The following is an 18,500-nucleotide window of genomic DNA, read 5'->3' on the forward strand; positions in this document are numbered from 1 at the left end:
CCGGAGGTCATGTTGCTCATTGAAAGTGATGACGTTGAGGGAACAACTTTTTACAGAGGTCGAAATTCAACTCAGCAAGTCAACAATTTGGTACGTTTAAGAAAAAAACCAAGTGAACAGTAAAGGATGAAGCAAAGTTCTAAACCGCAAAATGCCTGGTAGGCAAAAGAAAATTAAATTTGTTTATATTGCACCTTTCAATGACCCCTGGTCATCCCAAAGCACTTTACAGACAACGTAATACTGCAAGTGTAATTATTTTTATGTCGCTGGGAAATTCAACAGCCAATTCTGCACACAACAGCAATGAAATAAATGGCCAGATAATTGCTGGAAATTCATCCCTGGTAAATAGTACTAATCGTGCTATGTGGGCTCATCAATGAATTCGTTCACTGAAGTCAGTGAAAGTGAATTTCAGATGCGACACGATTACCACGACACATTTAGCATGACTGACCACCGGCGACATTGTGGGCTAATCTGCCTTTAATGTTATTCGCTGAGAGACAAACTATACCAGGGACAAAAAAACTGTAGATTCTGAAATCTGAAGCAAAACACAAAGTGTGGAGCATCTTGGAAAAATACAGCTCACCCCCTCCGTGACACACTGGTCAACTTGAGGAGCACCTTCAGCAACAGACTGGTCCCACCAAGATGCAGCACAGAACGCCACAGGAGATCCTTCTTCCCTGTGGCTATCAAACTGTACAACTCCTCCCTCTTCTGTCCTGTGGTAGACTGACCCCCCCCCCCCCCCCCCCCCACCCCACCCAATCTTTGCACATCTCCAATCCTTTCCACTCATCACTTTAATTTCATTTTTCATGCATCTTGTGTTTTTTTCACTGTTGGCAGATCAATTTCCCTCCTGGATTAAATAAAGTTCTATCGTCTCGTATCTTATTGTATTATCCAGCACAGTACTGATGCCGCAAGGGTTGTGGGCACTCATGAAGCATGAGTGAAGCTTGGAAGAGAGAAAAAATGAAGGAATATACAGGAAAGATTGAACGTTCTTTTCACACCATCTAACAAAACGTTATGAAAAGAATTACCGACACAAACTTGAAACTTTCCTGCTCAACCATGAATCCATTTTGTTTCCACTGACATCAAATTGCTCTCTCGTAAACATTTACAAGTCCATTCTGTCTAAAAGCACTTCTTCACCCACAGAGTTGTGAGTCTGTGGAGTTCTCTGCCTCAGAAGGCAGTAGAGGCCAATTCTCTGGATGCTTTCAAGAGAGAGCTAGATAGAGCTCTTAAAGATAGAGGAGTCAAGGGATATGGGGAGAAGGCAGGAACGGGGTACTGATTGTGGATGATCAGCCATGATCACATTGAATGGCGGTGCTGGCTCGAAGGGCCGAATGGCCTCCTCCTGCACCTGTTGTCTATTGTCTATTGCACCGGTGAAAGAGATTCAACAATCTGGCATCCTCTGCCTAACATCATGAGGTGTTTGGATTCATAGCTAAAATCAATAACCACGACTGATAAACTGTATGTCGTTTTATGCCAGCCATCGATAAATTGAAAGATAAATAAATCCTTTGACTTAGAACGAACAATACATTTTTTTCCAGAGTGCTGAAAAACTGCAGGCTCTGTGCCAAAAATAAGAAACTGGTGGATATTCCACATAATCTTTTGCAGTCAATTTTATCATTGGGGCCAGCTGCTAAACTTGGGCATGTCCCTTTGCACAAAATAAAGAGGCAGGTTTCACTTTATGAAAATGAACCCACTTATTAAACAAAAATCACCATTTTGCTAGTCACACCTCCTTATTACTCAAGATTAGCCTGACTTTGTTGGTTGTTATCCTCCAAGCTAGAGTTTCCAAACAGTGGCGCAGTGGTAGAGTTGCCGCCTTACAGCGAATGGAGCGCCGGAGACCCGGGTTCCATCCCGGCTACGGGCGCCGTCTGTACGGAGTTTGTACGTTCTCCCCGTGACCTGCGTGGGTTTTCTCCGAGATCTTCGGTTTCCTCCCACACTCCAAAGACGTACAGGTATGTAGGTTAATTGGCTGGGCAAATGTAAAAATTGTCCCTAGTGGGTGTAGGATAGTGTTAATGTGCGGGGATCGCTGGTCGGCACGGACCCGGTGGGCCGAAGGGCATGTTTCCACGCTGTATCTCTAAAACTAAAAAATAAAAATAAAAATAAAAACCAATGGTTGATCTCGGACAGGTACACAGATAGGAAAGGTTTAGAAGGATATGAGCTAAATGGGACTAGCTTACATGGGCATCTTCTCCATGGATTGTCACCTTGTGGTGGTGGAGAAGCTTGTGTGGTCCTGAGATCCTGAGAACGATGCCGTCTGGAGCTACGCTCCTGGTAGGGTCACCCATGGCGGTAAGGTCCAGGGGGAGGGAGGTCCCTGACAAAGAGCAATCCAACCAAGACCTCAATGGTGGAACAGGCGGAGGGAGGATGATGGCTGCCTTTAGTGGAGCGTCACAATGGCTGGGAAGGCGGATGGATGAAGGCTGCAGCAGAAAAGGGTCCCTGGTCGTCTTGGACTCCATGTCACTGGATCCTGACCCAGATCTGTCAAGGATGGCTATCTGTGCACCAGTCTCCCCACGTTAAACAAAGTCACGCACCATTGCGAGGCCAGTCATACTCGCTTCGAGTGACCGCCGATGATGATGTTGACTACGGAGCTGTTGTATGGAGTTTGTACGTTCTCCCGTGACCTGCGTGGTTTTTCCCTGGGATCTCCGCTTTCCTCCCACGCTCCAAAGACGTACAAGTTTCTAGGTTAATTGGCTTGGTATAATTGTAAAATTGCAAAGTCGGCCCTGGAGTGTGTAGGATAGTGTTATTGTGTGGGGATCGCTAGTCGGCGCGGACTCAGTGGGCCGAAGGGCCTGTTTCCTCACTGTATCTCTAAACTAAACTTCTGTGCATGACATGAAGCTTGTAGTCGGAGGACCGCAGATGATGAACTGCTTTAATAAGATAATATCCATGGCTGTGGGCAACTTTTTTAATCAAACATTCAAGGAAGTTGTGACAAGTGGAAACTGATGCTGAAAACTGAGGCTTGCTGAGTGGAAAGATGTCACTTTATTGATGCGGGCTGCTGAAGACTGTTTGTTAGGAAATTATTTTTTAGTGAACCCTAGCTGATGAATCACGAACTAAACACACACTTTAATGGCTTGGCTTGCTGTGACAGCACTAGTGGAAACAATCGTGCACAGAACAAGCGCTCAGCAACAAATTAGGACAGGGCTATGGAAGTCTTGTCAACAGCACCTAGTAACGCGCCAGTTAATCTATCATTTAACTCGGTGTTCCGTCAACGTTATAATGTCATTTGTCAGTAATGCAAGCTTCCATGGCACTGTGAAAATCAGCTACAGCTGGGGAAATAATACGGTTCACAAAAAATCAACAATTTCAATATTAAACAATATTAAAATTACCATTCCAAAAAGATGTGCAGAAAATCGTAATTCAGCTCCACAGACCGGAGCTTTAATGATATAAAGCGAGGTGGGAAATCAAACTGGTGAGGAGGATGCCTAGGCATTGCAGTCAGCGAAAGACAGTGAATAGGCAAGAAATTGACCGATGGAGGATATGTGAAATTAATTATCTTGGTGGAAAGGATGCAAGACAGAGACTGATAAATTCCCCAGAGCATTAAAGTGGTGTGGTTAAAGGGGAATAAAGCATGAGATGACAGGGGAAGAATGTTTGCAAAGCAACAGGCTAATCTACACAAGGGAATCACGATGGCGCAGAAGTAGAGCTGCTGCCTCACAGCACTTACAGCACCAGAGACCTAGGTTTGATCCTGGCTTCGGTGCTGTCTGTATGGAGTTTGTACGTTCTCCTTGTGACCTTGTGGATTTACTCCGAGATCTTTGGTTCCTTCAAAGATGTACAGGTTATAGATTAATTGGTTTATGGGTTAATTGGCTTGGTCTATGTGTAAATTGTCCCTAGTGTGTGTAGCATGATATTAATGTGCGGGGATCGCTGGTCGGTGCGGAACCAGTGGGCTAAAAGGCCTGTTTCCGCACTGTATCTCTAAACTAAACATGGGACACTTTGGGATGAGCAATGAGGACAGACAAAACTCATCGCCGTTGGTTGATGGGACATTGAATGATCAGTAGTGAACCGTGGTGATGAGGACACTGCAGCAATAAGAACAAAGGACTTGTATCTACATGAGGATATCTCTGGGCCCACCTGGAATGAATCAGAGGCACTGACTGACTCTTGCCTCGGTGGCAAGGGGCAGAGGCACTGACTGACTCTTGCCTCGGTGGCAAGAGGCAGAGGCACTGACTGACTCTTGCCTCGGTGCCAGGGGCAGAGGCACTGACTGACTCTTGCCTCGGTGCCAGGGGCAGAGGCACTGGCTGACTGTTGCCTCGGTGGCAAGAGGCAGAGGCACTGACTGACTCTTGCCTCGGTGCCAGCAGCAGAGGCACTGACTGACTCTTGCCTCGGTGCCAGGGGCAGAGGCACTGGCTGACTGTTGCCTTGGTGGCAAGGGGCAGAGGCACTGGCTGACTGTTGCCTCGGTGCCAGGGGCAGAGGCACTGACTGACTCTTGCCTCGGTGGCAAGAGGCAGAGGCACTGACTGACTCTTGCCTCGGTGGCAAGGGGCAGAGGCCAGGACAAGCCCTTCAACTAACAAGGGACCAAGCTTTAACCTTCTAAAACAGCGTTTTCCGTCATACAAACATCACACTGTTCACTCAAACAAGATAACAGCAACGACAGCAAGATGCACTAATCAGATACTTGAAAACAATTGGTTTGAAAATAATAATCAAATATGCTACTTAAAACAAAAGACACAAAGTGCTGGGGTAACTCAGCGAATTAGGCAGCATCTCTGGAATCAGGGGTTATGGGGAGAAGGCAGGAGAATGGGGTTAGGCGGGAGAGATAGATCAGCCATGATCGAATGGCAGCGTAGACTTGATGGGCCGAATGGCCTAATTCTGCTCCTATCCCTTATGACCTGATGGAGAACATGGACAGGTGATGTTTTGGGTCGAGACCCTTGCCCATTCTACTCACTTTGTCCATTGCCACCATGCACTGTAGACAGTGTGAGCAAAGAATCAATGGAAATCCCACAGTCTCATTCAGCTTTCCTGGAAATTTCATGCCGGTTCTGAACGACCAGGGCCACAAATACGCAGTGGATTGTCTTTGCTCTTTTGGACTGCAGTTGCAAATAATTAGCTCAACACTGACAATATCCCTACCAGAGTCATTGATGAGCCATTGCTATTAAAGGCATCACAAGTGTGGTTTAGTTTTCGAGTTTTTTTTAGAGATACAGACAATAGACAATAGACAATAGGTGCAGGAGGAGGCCATTTGGCCCTTCGAGCCAGCACCGCCATTCACCGTGATCATGGCTGATCATCCACAATCAGCACCCCGTTCCTGCCTTCTTCCCATATCCCTTAACTCCGCTATCTTTAAGAGCTCTATCTAACTCTCTCTTGAAAGCATCCAGAGACTTGGCCTCCACTGCCTTCTGAGGCAGAGAGGCCCTTCGGCCCACCGGGTCCGCGCCGACCAGTGATCCCCGCACATCAACACACTATCCTATACCCTAGGAACAGTTTTTACATTTACCAAACCAATCAACCCACATACCTGTACGTCTTTGGAGTGTGGGAGGAAACCGGAGATCTCGGAGAAAACCCACGCAGGTCACGGGGAGAACATGCAAACTCCGTACAGACAGCGCCCATAGTCGGGATGGAACCCGGGTTTCTGGCGCTGCATTCGCTTCAAGGCAGCAACTCTACCGCTGCGCCACCGTGCTGCCCTATGTGGTGTCCCATCATGCACATTGACATTCCACTCAATGCTCCCCCTGATTGTGGCATCGCTTCCCTTGTGACCACATTCAGATTCACAATAAGATGCACAGTTCTTGGAGGCGATAACTCGGTATCATGTTCGGCAGGGACTACGCGGGCCGAAGAGCATAGAGTGTAGGAAAGAACTGCAGATGATGGTTTAAATCGAAGGTAGACACAAAATGCTGGAGTAACTCAGCGGGTCAGACGTCACCCATTCCTTCTCTCCTGAGATGCTGCCTGACCCGCTGAGTTACTCCACCACTCTGTGTCTACCAAAGAGCATATTCTTGTGCTGTACTGTTCTGTGTTCTGTGTTATTTTTACGATATAATAGCAAAGCAATTCTACATGAACTCCTGCAGCATAAGAACAATTGAACAAAAGTTGGTAGAAATAAACTGGCACTACTGTGGTGTTAGTTTAATCAGCCATGCCATCATTCATTCCCCACAACTGGGATTTATTGTCATTAAACTTCACCTTCAACATCACAAATGCCCATATTCCAGATGCTGCCTGACTGCCAACTTTTGTTCATTCCCTTCAAGGATCTGTTTTTGTGTCCTTTCATCACATTGCCTGATCATATAGCTGAGATGACACAATACTCCAAGGGGGATTTTGGAACTACCTGAAGTATTAGGGTCAGACTTGTAGGGTAGGACTTTATTCCTTGAAGTGGGGGAAGCTAAGGGGTGATCCTATAGAGATGTATAAAATCATGAGGGGAATTGTTCGGGTGAATGCACAGTGTTTTACCCAGAGTACGGTGTATCAAGAACCAGGGGGCACAGGTTTAAGGGGAGAGGGGAAAGATTTCAATGGGAACCAATAAGCGGTCACGGTGGTGCAGCGGTGGAGTTGCTGCCTTACAGCGAATGCAGCGCCGGAGACCCGGGTTCCATCCCGACTACGGGTGCTGTCTGTGCGGAGTTTGTACGTTCTCCCCGTGCCCGCGTGGGTTTTCTCCGAGATCTGCGGTTTCCTCCCACACTCCGAAGTCGTACAGGTTTGTAGGTTAATTGGCTTGGGTTTGTAAACTTGGTATAAGTGTAAATTGTCCCTAGTGTATGTAGGCTTGTGTTAATGTGGGGGGATCACTGGTCAGTGCGGACTCGGTGGGCCGAAGGGCCTGTTTCTGCGCTGTATCTCTAAAACTAAAAAAACTAAAACTGTGGAAGAACGTTTTCATTCAGAGAATCATCCTGCCACAACCAGAGAGCAGTGCTGAACTACTATCTACCTCATTGGCGACCCTCGGACTATCCTTGATCAGACTTTGCTGGCTTTACCTTGCACTAAACATTATTCCCTTATCATGTATCTATTCACTGTAAACGGTTCCATTGCAATCACATATTGTCTTTCCGCTGACTGGGTAGCTTTTCACTGTGCTTCAGTACTCGTGACAATAAACTAGACTGTAACTGTTGGGCAGTGGGTATGTCGAACATTCTGTCAGAAGAGGCAGTTGATGCAGGTACAATAACAGTATTTAAAAGGCATTTAAAGGTATATGAATAGGTAAGGGTTAGAGGTACATGGACCAAATACATGTAAATAGGACTAGCTTGGATGGGGCATCTTAAACAGAAAATAGGTGCAGGAGGAGGCCATTCGGCCTTTCGAGCCCAGCACCACCATTCATTGTGATCATGGCTGATCATCCACAATGAGTAACCCGTGCCTGCCTTCTCCCCATATCCCTTGATTCCACTAGCCCCTTGAGCTCTATCTAACTCTCTTTGAAATTCAAATGCCCTCTGTGGCAGAGAATTCCACAAATTTACAACTCTCTGGGTGAAAAAGTTTTTGCTCACCTCAGTTTCAAATGGCCTCCCCTTTATTCTTAAACTGTGTGGCCCCTGGTTCTGGACTCACCCAACGTTGGGAAAAAATTTCCTGCATCTAACGTGTCCAGTCCTTTTATAATTTTATATGTTTCTATAAGATCCCCTCTCACCCTTCTAAACTCCAGTGAATACAAGCCCAGTGAATACTATGCTGACCATCTTGGTTAGCATAGATGGGACGGGCCGAAGGACTTGTTTCTGTGCTGTATGATACAATGACTCAACCTTTGAGTCTGAAGGAGTGTCCCGAATAGAAACACCTCCTGTCCATTGTCTTCTACTCTGGGGCTGTAGAGAGCATCCTGTCCGGCAACATCTCAATCTGGTTTGGGAACAGCTCTGCCCAGGACAGGAAGGCCCTGCGGAGAGTAGTGCGTTCGGCAGAATGCACCATGGGAACTACACTCGCCCCCCTGCAGGACCTATACATCAGGAGGTGCAGATCAAGAGCAAGCAAGATTATGGGGGACCCCTACCACCCCAGCAACGGACTGTTCCAGCTGCTACGGTCAGGCAAACGCCTCCGCTGTCACGCTGTGAAAACAGAGAGGATGAGACGGAGTTTCTTCCCACAGGCCATCAGGACTGTTAACTATTATAACTCCGGGGACTAAATTTTGTCTTCTCTGTGTTAACTTTAATTTATATGCTGTAACTGTAATTCTTTTTTTGCACAATTCACAGGCATTGCCACTTTCATTCCACAGCACATCGTGTATGTGTATGTGACAAATAAACTTGACTTGACTTGACTTGTCTCCACAGATGCTGCCTGACCCGCTGAGTTCCTCCAGCTCTTTGCGTTCTGCTTAGACATGAAAGTTTTGGTTTGAAAGCATGTACTTGGACCTCAACTGAAAGCTCCTGCTAAGCGCGGCCCGGAATTCAAAACTACACTTCCTCATCTGTCCTCTGTTTACCTCTCATGTGACACAATTTCTAAGTTTCTCAACCTGTCGTGAATTACTTCAACTTTGGACATTTAAAAAAATGGCCAATATTGAGTTGGCCCCCATATTATTCAAATGTCGTGATCTTGGCTGCTTTCATTTTAAACCATTTCCCAAATTCAGAATTCTCCCTCTGCTCCCCCACTCTTCAAATGGTATAATCAATTAGGCTGGAGACTAAAGCTACTACGAAAATAAGCCCGTTAAGCAATGTAACAAAATTATTAGAAGGTAGACCAAAATGTTGGAGTGACACAGCGAGTCAGGCAGCATCTCGGGAGAGAGGGAATGGGTGACGTTTCGGATCGAGACCCTTCTTCAGACTGATGTCAGGGGAAGGGGCGGGACAATGTCCTGCCTGTCCCGCTGAGTTACTCCAGCATTTTGTGTCTTCCTTCGATTTAAGCCAGCATCTGCATTTTTTTTTTTCCTAACGAAATTATTAGCTTGACTCCAAATGATAATCATTCTTAACTTTTGGTTCTAAATACAGTGATTTTCTTTTTATAGTTGAGTGGCTTTATCAACATCAGTGAATTGGACTGTGTGATTTTATTAAAATATACAGTATTTCAATGGCTAAGTGCACTCCACTGCCATACTGATCCATAAACTACAAGAACATTTCCAGGTTCAACCCTTAGATTGCTCCATCTGCCAATAACAAGGTTTTCATGCTGAATGATTTGGTGTGCTTGCCAACATTGGTCAGGGCATTGAGTATAAGAGTCAGGAAGCCACCATGCAGCTATAAAAGACCTTGGCTCTGGCACATTTGGAATATCACATGCAGTTCTGGTTGCCTTGTTACACGAGGATGTGGAAGCTTTTGAGAGAGCACAGAAGAGGTCGATCGGAAATCTGCCTGGATTAGAGGGCATTAGCTACAAGGAGAGGTTGGACAGACTTGGATTATTTTCTCTGGAGCATAGTTGGCTGAGGGGAGACCTGATTATCGAAACGTATAAGATTATTAAGGGGTTGGACACGTTCGAGGCAGGAAACATGTTCCCAATGTTGGGGGAGTCCAGAACTAGGGGCCACAGTTTAAGAATAAGGGTTAGGCCATTTAGAATGGAGATGAGGAAAAAAAAATTCAGTCAGAGATTTGTGAATCTGTGGAATTCTCTGCCTCAGAAGGCAGTGGAGGCTAATTCTCTGAATGCATTCAAGAGAGAGCTAGATAGAGCTCTTAAGGATAGCGGAGTCAGGGGGTATGGGGAGAAGGCAGGAACGGGGTACTGATTGAGAATGATCAGCCATGATCACATTGAATGGCGGTGCTGGCTCGAAGGGCCGAATGGCCTACTCCTGCACCTATTGTCTATTGTCTATTGTCTATTGAAGTACAGGTGCTCCTCAGCTTCCGATGGGGTACCGTTACCGAGAAACCCATCGCAAACCGAAGGTATCGTGAGTGGAAATGCACTGCAATACCTGCGATCACGTGGCCGGAAGCGAGCGGTGGCTCGCTACGTGTCGCTGCCGTTTGCACCATCGCAAAGTGGAACTATCGCAAGTGGAAGCATCGTGAGCCGGGGAGCACCTGCTATATAAAATGGTGAGAGGCATTGATAGGATCGAAAGTCAAAACCTTTTCCCCAGTGTGGAAATGTTAAAGAGTAGAGGCCATCCATCGCTTTAAGGTGAGACATGCAACATTTTAAGGATATGTTCGGGACAAGTTTTTTTTAATCAGAGATACAATAGTGGTGTTTTAGAGTCTTTTGGATAGGTGCATGGATGTGTAGGGAGTGGATCGTGTGCAGGCAAAGGAGATTAGTTTAACCTGGCCTCATGTTCCGCATGGACATTGTGGGCCAAAATGCCTTTCCAATGCTGAACTGTCCTATGTTCTAGCTATGTAAGTCAAGAATCAAGAGTTTATTGTCCTCTGTCCCCGATAGAACGGTGAGCTTTTTACTTGTTCTATTAAAGGAAATATTTATCATGACATCTGAATATGTTGATAAAAGAATCGTATCTTTATTGCCTCGTATGCATTATTGAAATCATTCCAAGGTGCCTACAATAGTCTTTTAAAGATGTCCAAACCTTATGTAACAGATGGAAGGACATGAGTCGTGCACAGGTTTGAGCCTGGGCCTGAGCGGCAGCAAAGAAAATGAAGATGATTCTCCTTGCTGTGCTTGCCAGGCATCAGCATTTGCTGTCAAAAAAAATGAGTTTTGGTGGTGAAACATCACTTGCAGGGCTGACAAGTGTTCAACTTCATCCTCAACATTGATGGTCTCCCAGTATCCACCTCACCTCACATCCGGAATCTTGGAATCATCCTTGATCAAACCCTCTCCTTCAACAAACACATCAAACACATCACAAAGACAGCCTTCTTCCACCTCAAAAACATTGCCCGTCTCCGTCCATCCCTCTCCTCCACAGCTGCAGAAACCCTCATCCACGCCTTCATCACCTCCCGTCTGGACTACTGCAACAGCCTCCTCTATGGCGCACCCTCAAAAATCATCAATAAACTTCAATACATTCAAAACTCCGCTGCCCGTCTACTCACACACACCTCGATCCGTGACCATATCACCCCCGTCCTTTATAAACTCCACTGGCTCCCCATCCCCCAGAGAATCCAGTACAAAATCCTCCTCATAACCTACAAAGCCCTCCATAACCTGGCCCCATCCTACCTGACCGACCTCCTCCACAGGCACACTCCCACCTGCACCCTCCGCTCTGCCGCTGCCAATCTCCTATCCCCCCACATCCGGACTAAACTCAGATCCTGGGGGGACAGGGCTTTCTCCATCGCTGCTCCCACCCTATGGAACTCACTACCCCAAACCGTTAGAGACTCCCCCACACTCACCACATTCAAAACATCGCTGAAGTCTCACCTGTTCAGTACTGCCTTCAACCACTGAAGGTCACCTCACCTACTGTCTCCTTTCTCTGTTCATTTATTTATTTACTTATTTATCTATTTATTAATTTCCCTATGTTCTCAAAATCTCTGTAAAGCGTCTTTGAGTATATGAAAAGCGCTATATAAATAAAATGTATTATTATTATTATTATTAAAGCATCAAAAGGTGGATGCAAAGAATAATCACGTTGGCTCTATCAATAATCCAGCTTTCCCGTGATATTTTCAATTCCCTCCAAACATCAGATTGTCTATTGTCAGACTCAGGTGGAGAAGTTGGGCCCTCCTCTCTGTGTGTCCTTTGTTAGTGATAAGGCTCTCAATGGTTGAAAGCAAGGTCTGAAATGCATGCACACACTTCCACTCGTAAGTGGGCAGAATGCCACGCTGGTGCCAGCAACATACAAATCAATGGAGACCGACGCAAGGAGCTGCAGATGCTGGTTTACAAATAGGGACACAAAATGCTGGAGTAACTCAGCGGGTCAGGCAGCATCTGTGGAGAACATGGATAGGTGACGTTTCACAGAGTGCTGGAGTAACTCAGCGGGTCAGGCAGCATCTCTGGAGAACATGGATAGGTGACGTTTCACAGAGTGCTGGAGTAACTCAGCGGGTCAGGCAGCATCTCTGGAGAACATGGATAGGTGACGTTTCACAGAGTGCTGGAGTAACTCAGCGGGTCAGGCAGCATCTGTGGAGAACATGGATAGGTGACGTTTCACAGAGTGCTGGAGTAACTCAGCGGGTCAGGCAGCATCTGTGGAGAACATGGATAGGTGACGTTTCACAGAGTGCTGGAGTAACTCAGCGGGTCAGGCAGCATCTCTGGAGAACATGGATAGGTGACGTTTCACAGAGTGCTGGAGTAACTCAGCGGGTCAGGCAGCATCTCTGGAGAACATGGATAGGTGACGTTTCACAGAGTGCTGGAGTAACTCAGTGGGTCAGGCAGCATCTGTGGAGAACATGGATAGGTGACGTTTCAAGTCCATGTCCTATCGAAGGCTGCCTGGGGGGTGGCTAGTTGTGGTTCGTGGCTAGCTGAAGCCCAGGTACATGAGCATGGCAGGTCCACCATGAGAGCCAGGTAACCAGGGAGCACATTATAAAGCACAAAGTCGGCCTCCTCCAGCCAAGCCCCCGCTGCCTTTGAAAGCTAGAGAAGAAGCACAGCAATCCTCAGCAAACTAACACCTTATCATATGTGAAGGAAGGAACTGCAGATGCTGGTTTAAACCGAAGATAAACACAAAAATGCTGGAGTAACTCAGCGGGACAGGCAGCATCTCTGGAGAAAAGGAATGGGTAACGTTTTGGGTCGAGATCCTTCTTCAGACTGAAAGTAATGGGAAAGTGAAACGAGAGATATAGACGATGATAAGACAATAGACAATAAACAATAGGTGCAGGAGGAGGCCATTCGGCCCTTCGAGCCAGCACCGCCATTCAATGTGATCATCTCAATCAGTACCCCATTCCTGCCTTCTCCCCATATCCCCTGACTCCGCTATCCTTAAGAGCTCTATCTATATCTAGATGTAGAGAGAGATATAGACAATTCATTCATTGTTCTATATCTCTCTTTAGTTGATCCATATCACCATCACCTGGGGTGATGTTGATATGGATCACATGCAGACGGAGGAGATTAGTTTAATTTGACATCATTTGGCACGGTGGCGCAGCGGTAGAGTTGCTGCCTTACAGCTCTGGCAGCGCCGGAGACCCGAGTTCGATCCTGACTACGGGCGTTGTCTGTACGGAGCTTGTACGTTCTCCCCGTCACCCGCGTGGATTTTCTCTGTGTTCTTTGGTTTCCTCCCACACTCCAAAGAAGTACAGGTATGTAGGTTAATTAGCTTGGTATAAGTGTAAATTGTCCCTTGTGTGTGTGTGTGTAAGATGGTGTTAATGTGTGGGGATTGCTGGTCAGTGCGGACTCGGTGGGCCGAAGGGCCTGTTCCCGCGCTGTATCTCTAAACTAAACTAAATAAACTAAATCATGGGTGACGTCTCGCCTCGAAAGGTCACCCATTCCTTCTCTCCCGAGATGCTGCCTAACCTGCTGAGTTACTCCAGCATTGTGTGTCTACCTTCGATTTTAACCAGCATCTGCAGTTTTTTTCCTACACTAAATTAAATCACGTTGGGCATGAAGGGACTGTTCCTGCACTGCACCTTTGCATATTTTAATCTACGCACTCCCATTTCTCCATCAGACTCCTTACAAAATACGTGACCCGTGAGAAACTGATAACTGCATCTCCCCATTCTCCAACAGTCACACAGTCCCTTCACTCAACATTACATAGGCACAATCTGACAACACAGAAATAAAGACCATTAGAGAACGCAAAGTGTAATCCATTTGTCCATTCAATCAGTGTCATGATGCGTACAAGAATAAACCAGTTGCCCTTGTGTATTCGATGCATCTTGTCATTCGTGTGCCTTTGCCAGTCCAGATGTTCCTAAGAGATGCTTCTGCTTTTTTCTGGATGATACTGATGTGACTGTGAAGAGAAATGATAGGCCTGCTCGGGAGAGACAAGGGTTTGGGATGACAGCAAAATGGAAACACAGCCAGAGGCGAGGAAGATCGACGACGGGCACAATGCAGTGTGACAAGGTTTTGTTTGCTGATTTAGCCGTGAAACAAAAAATAGATCAGCATTTTGTCCCCACCAATCATAACACTTGCGCTGGGAGAAGGCCTCAGTTTGGACCACATTGTATCTCTAAGCACAAAGGACATTAACTTCCTTTCAAATGCAAAGCACTAAGTTCAGTCTGAAGAAGGGTCTCCACCCGAAACGTCACCCATTCCTTCTCTCCAGAGATGCTGCCTGTCCCACTGAGTTACTCCAGCATTTTGTGTCCATCATCAGTGAGTTCAGCTTGCATATTTTACGTACTTCCTCCTGCTTTACTGCACTAAAAAGGAGTGACAGGGCCCATGCCTTCTGCAAGAGTCTCACTGCCCCCAGCTCTGAGCTTGGACAGTTCCAAGAGTCCTTAAAGGATTCGGCCAACCGTTGCAAATAATTTCAATTACAGATCAATAAATAGGGAGGAAGAAGGGTCTCGACCCGAAACGTCACCCATTCCTTCTCTCCCGAGATGCTGCCTGACCTGCTGAGTTACTCCAGCACTTTGTGAATAAATCGATTTGTACCAGCATCTGCAGTTATTTTCTTATAATAAATAGGGAGATGCAGGGGGATCTACCCACAGCTGATATGCATGATCTGTGCTCTTTATTGACAGGTGTGCAAAGAGAACTAGGGACTTTAGGCAAACAGTGCACAAATGATGCTCAAAAAGCCTGTTTGTAGGTTAATTGGCCTTACTCCAAGTGTGAGGGGAGTGGGTGAGAAAGGGGGATAATATGGAACTAGTTTGAACGAGGGTAGGAAGGAACTGCAGATGCTGGTTAATGCTGAAGATAGACACAAAATGCTGGAGTAATTCAGCGGGACAGGCAGCATCTCTGGAGAGAAGGAACCGTTTCGGGTCGAGACCCTTCTTCAGACCAGTGAATTCTTTGGGCCAAAGGAACAGTTTCCATGCTGCATCTTTTGATCAATCAATGTCAAAAGATAGTCGGAAATGAAAAACTCAATCCTACCAGTTGAAACAATGGAGCCATGGTCTGGAGCTAAAGGGTAGATCATTCTTTCCAACCCTCTCTTAAATGCCTTAGAAGGATGCTCTTTGTCAATCTGCAGCCCGCTGCCCCATCTGGCAACAAGCCAAGGCAGCCCACAAGTTGCAAGAACTACCCATATGGCCTCATGTGTCTGATTTATTGTGGAGTTTTTGGAAATGGAGCAGAGTGGTGTGACGATTGAAAGCTTGGCAAGCTCACTGCTGAAGATTGACCATCGGCCTCCTGGAAAGCCTTAGACTCAAAAGGTCATTACAAGATCTGCTTGAATTGTATGATAATTGGAGAACATCATTGACTTGTTATTCCAAACTGCACCAAATTAATAACAGTGCCGAACCAGCTCGGAGCACTGCGTGTGACAAGACATGGCGGCAATCTGAAACCATTAACTAGGCTTTCAGAAAATGGCCGGGCACAGTGGCAGAGTTGCTGCCTTACAGCGAATGCAGCGCCGGAGATCCGGGTTCCATCCCGTCTACGGGTGCTGTCTGTAAGGAGTTTGTACGTTCGCCCCGTGATCTGCGAGGGTTTTCTCCGAGATCTTCGGTTTCCTCCCACACTCCAAAGACGTACAGGATTGTTGGTTAATTGGCTTGGTGTAAATGTAAAATTTGTCCCCTGTGGGTGTAGGATAGTGTTAATGTGCGGGGATCGCTGGTCGGCGCAGACCCAATGGGCTGAAGGGCCTGTTTCCACACTGTATCTCTAAACTGAACTAAACTAAACTAAACTAAAATATGCCTTACCAATCTTGGCCAAACCAATGTGGGAAAGAAAATAAACATCTCTTTATGGTGTTAACATTCTTTCCTTTCATGAATGCAAATATTCTATCGAAGGAATACAGCAGTTCACTTCAAATGAACAAAAATACAATCTAAAAACATTTCTAAACCTATGACTCTCCAACACAAAGACCCAAAAAACATTTCATCGTACCTCAGTACACATGACAATAAGCTGTAAAAAACACTTGTTTACTGTACGTTCGCCTGCAGCTCTTGTCAGATGGCTTTCCTTGGTCATTTATTTCAATGACTACAAGGATAAAATAGGAAACATCTGCCATTCGAATGTGCACCTTTCAGTAGATTTAGGTTTCATGTGAGATTGGACCAGTGAGACCTGATGAGATGAGGTCTCTCAATACCAAACTGCTCCCTTCCACTACACCATTCACCCTGACACACACCTGCACACACACACGCACCCCAACACACTCACACCCACACACACACACTCACACACACACCTGCACACGCACACACACACACACGCACACACACACACACACCTGCATACGCACACACACCTGCAGACGCACACACACACCTGCACACACACACACACCTGCACACGCACACACACACCTGCACACGCACACACACCTGCACACGCACACACACACACCTGCACACGCACACACACACACCTGCACACGCACACACACACCTGCACACGCACACACACCTGCACACGCACACACACACACACCTGCACACGCACACACACCTGCACACGCGCACACACCTGCACTTGCACACACGCACACCATCTGATGGCATACATCTTCCAGGTATTTCCACTCCTTGCAGCCTGATCAAAGCACAAAGTGCTGGAGGAACTCAACAGGTCAGGTAGCATCTGTGAAAGGGAAGGACAGGTGATGTTTCAGGTCAGGATGCATCTTTACATCAGCTGGCCAATGCCACTGCTGCAGTATAAGCCGACTGCTGTGTAGGCATTGCCGCAGTCCACAGCCTTTCCAATCATGCTTATTGGCTGATACCAGACCAGCCAGACACTAGGGATACGAACATGGATGCAGCCCAGACCATCACACAAACCAACCTCGCTTCCACACAAACCAACCTCCCTTCCACACAAACCAACCTGCCTTCCACTGACTCCATCTACACCTCACGCTGCCTTGGCAAGGCCAGCAGCATAATCAAGGACCAGTCTCACCCCGGCCACTCCCTCTTCTCCCCTCTCCCATCAGGCAAGAGGTACAGAAGTGTGAAAACGCACAGCTCCAGATTCAGGGACAGTTTCTTCCCGGCTGTTATCAGGCAACTGAACCATCCTGCCACAACCAGAGAGCAGTGCTGAACTATTATCTACCTCATTGGAGACCCTCGGACTATCCTTGATCACACTTTGCTGGCTTTACCTTGCACTAAACGTTATTCCCTTATCATGTATCTATACACTGTGGACGGCTGAGGAAAAACTTTTTCAGTCAGAGAGTTGTGAATCTGTGGAATTCTCTGCCTCAGAAGGCAGTGGAGGCCAATTCTCTGAATGCATTCAAGAGAGAGCTAGATAGAGCTCTTAAGGATAGCGGAGTCAGGGGGTATGGGGAGAAGGCAGGAACGGGGTACTAATTGAGAATGATCAGCCATGATCACATTGAATGGCGGTGCTGGCTCGAAGGGCCGAATGGCCTCCTCCTGCGCGTATTGTCTATTGTCTATTGGCTCGATTGTAATCATGTATTATCTTTCCAGTGACTGGTTAGCAGGCAACAAAAGCTTCTCACTGTACCTCGGTACACGTGACAATAAACTCAACTGAACGGAACAACTGCTTCCATTTACCGCTTGTCCCCAGAGTCACCCTCATTTTATCCTGCCCGAGACATCAACCTTCACCAAGCTTCTTTTGCCTTCTAATAAAGGGTATATGACTTATAACGTTAGCTCTGTTTCGCTTCTCATGGAAGCAATCTGACCTGCTGACTATTCCCTGCATCTCCTGTTCTCACCCAAACACAAGTCCACCTCCAGCAATGTTAAACCAATAGACAATAGACAATAGGTGCAGGAGGAGGCCATGCGGCCATTCGAGCCAGCGCCACCATTCGATGTGATCATGGCTGATCATTCTCAATCAGTACCCCGTTCCTGCCTTCTCCCCATACCCCCTGACTCCGCTATCCTTAAGAGCTCTATCTAGCTCTCTCTTGAATGCATTCAGAGAATTGGCCTCCACTGCCTTCTGAGGCAGAGAATTCCACAGATTTACAACTCTCTGACTGAAAAAGTTTTTCCTCATCTCCGTTCTAAATGGCCTACCCCTTATTCTTAAACTGTGGCCCCTGGTTCTGGACTCCCCCAACATTGGGAACACGTTTCCTGCCTCTAACGTGTCCAACCCCTTAATAATCTTATATGTTTCGATAAGATCCCCTCTCATCCTTCTAAATTCCAGTGTATACAAGCCTAGTCGCTCCAGTCTTTCAACATATGACA

General features: G+C 46.7%; 1 protein-coding gene across 5 annotated transcripts in view; it reads right to left on the bottom strand.

Annotated features, from left to right (window-relative positions):
- Positions 1 to 18,500, bottom strand: part of iqsec3a (IQ motif and Sec7 domain ArfGEF 3a) — a 253,682-nt gene that overhangs the window by 193,669 nt on the left and 41,513 nt on the right. Inside the window, exon 1 of one of the 5 annotated variants that reach the window (XM_078416741.1) lies at positions 5,069 to 5,079. The exons of the other annotated variants lie outside the window; for them this stretch is intronic. The gene's annotated coding sequence lies outside the window, so the exon portion shown is untranslated. Of the gene's footprint in view, positions 1 to 5,068; positions 5,080 to 18,500 lie in introns of those variants that run through there. 5 annotated transcript variants of the gene reach the window in all.

The sequence above is a fragment of the Rhinoraja longicauda genome, chromosome 20, assembly GCF_053455715.1.
Source record: "Rhinoraja longicauda isolate Sanriku21f chromosome 20, sRhiLon1.1, whole genome shotgun sequence".
Taxonomy (NCBI): Eukaryota; Metazoa; Chordata; class Chondrichthyes; order Rajiformes; family Arhynchobatidae; genus Rhinoraja; species Rhinoraja longicauda.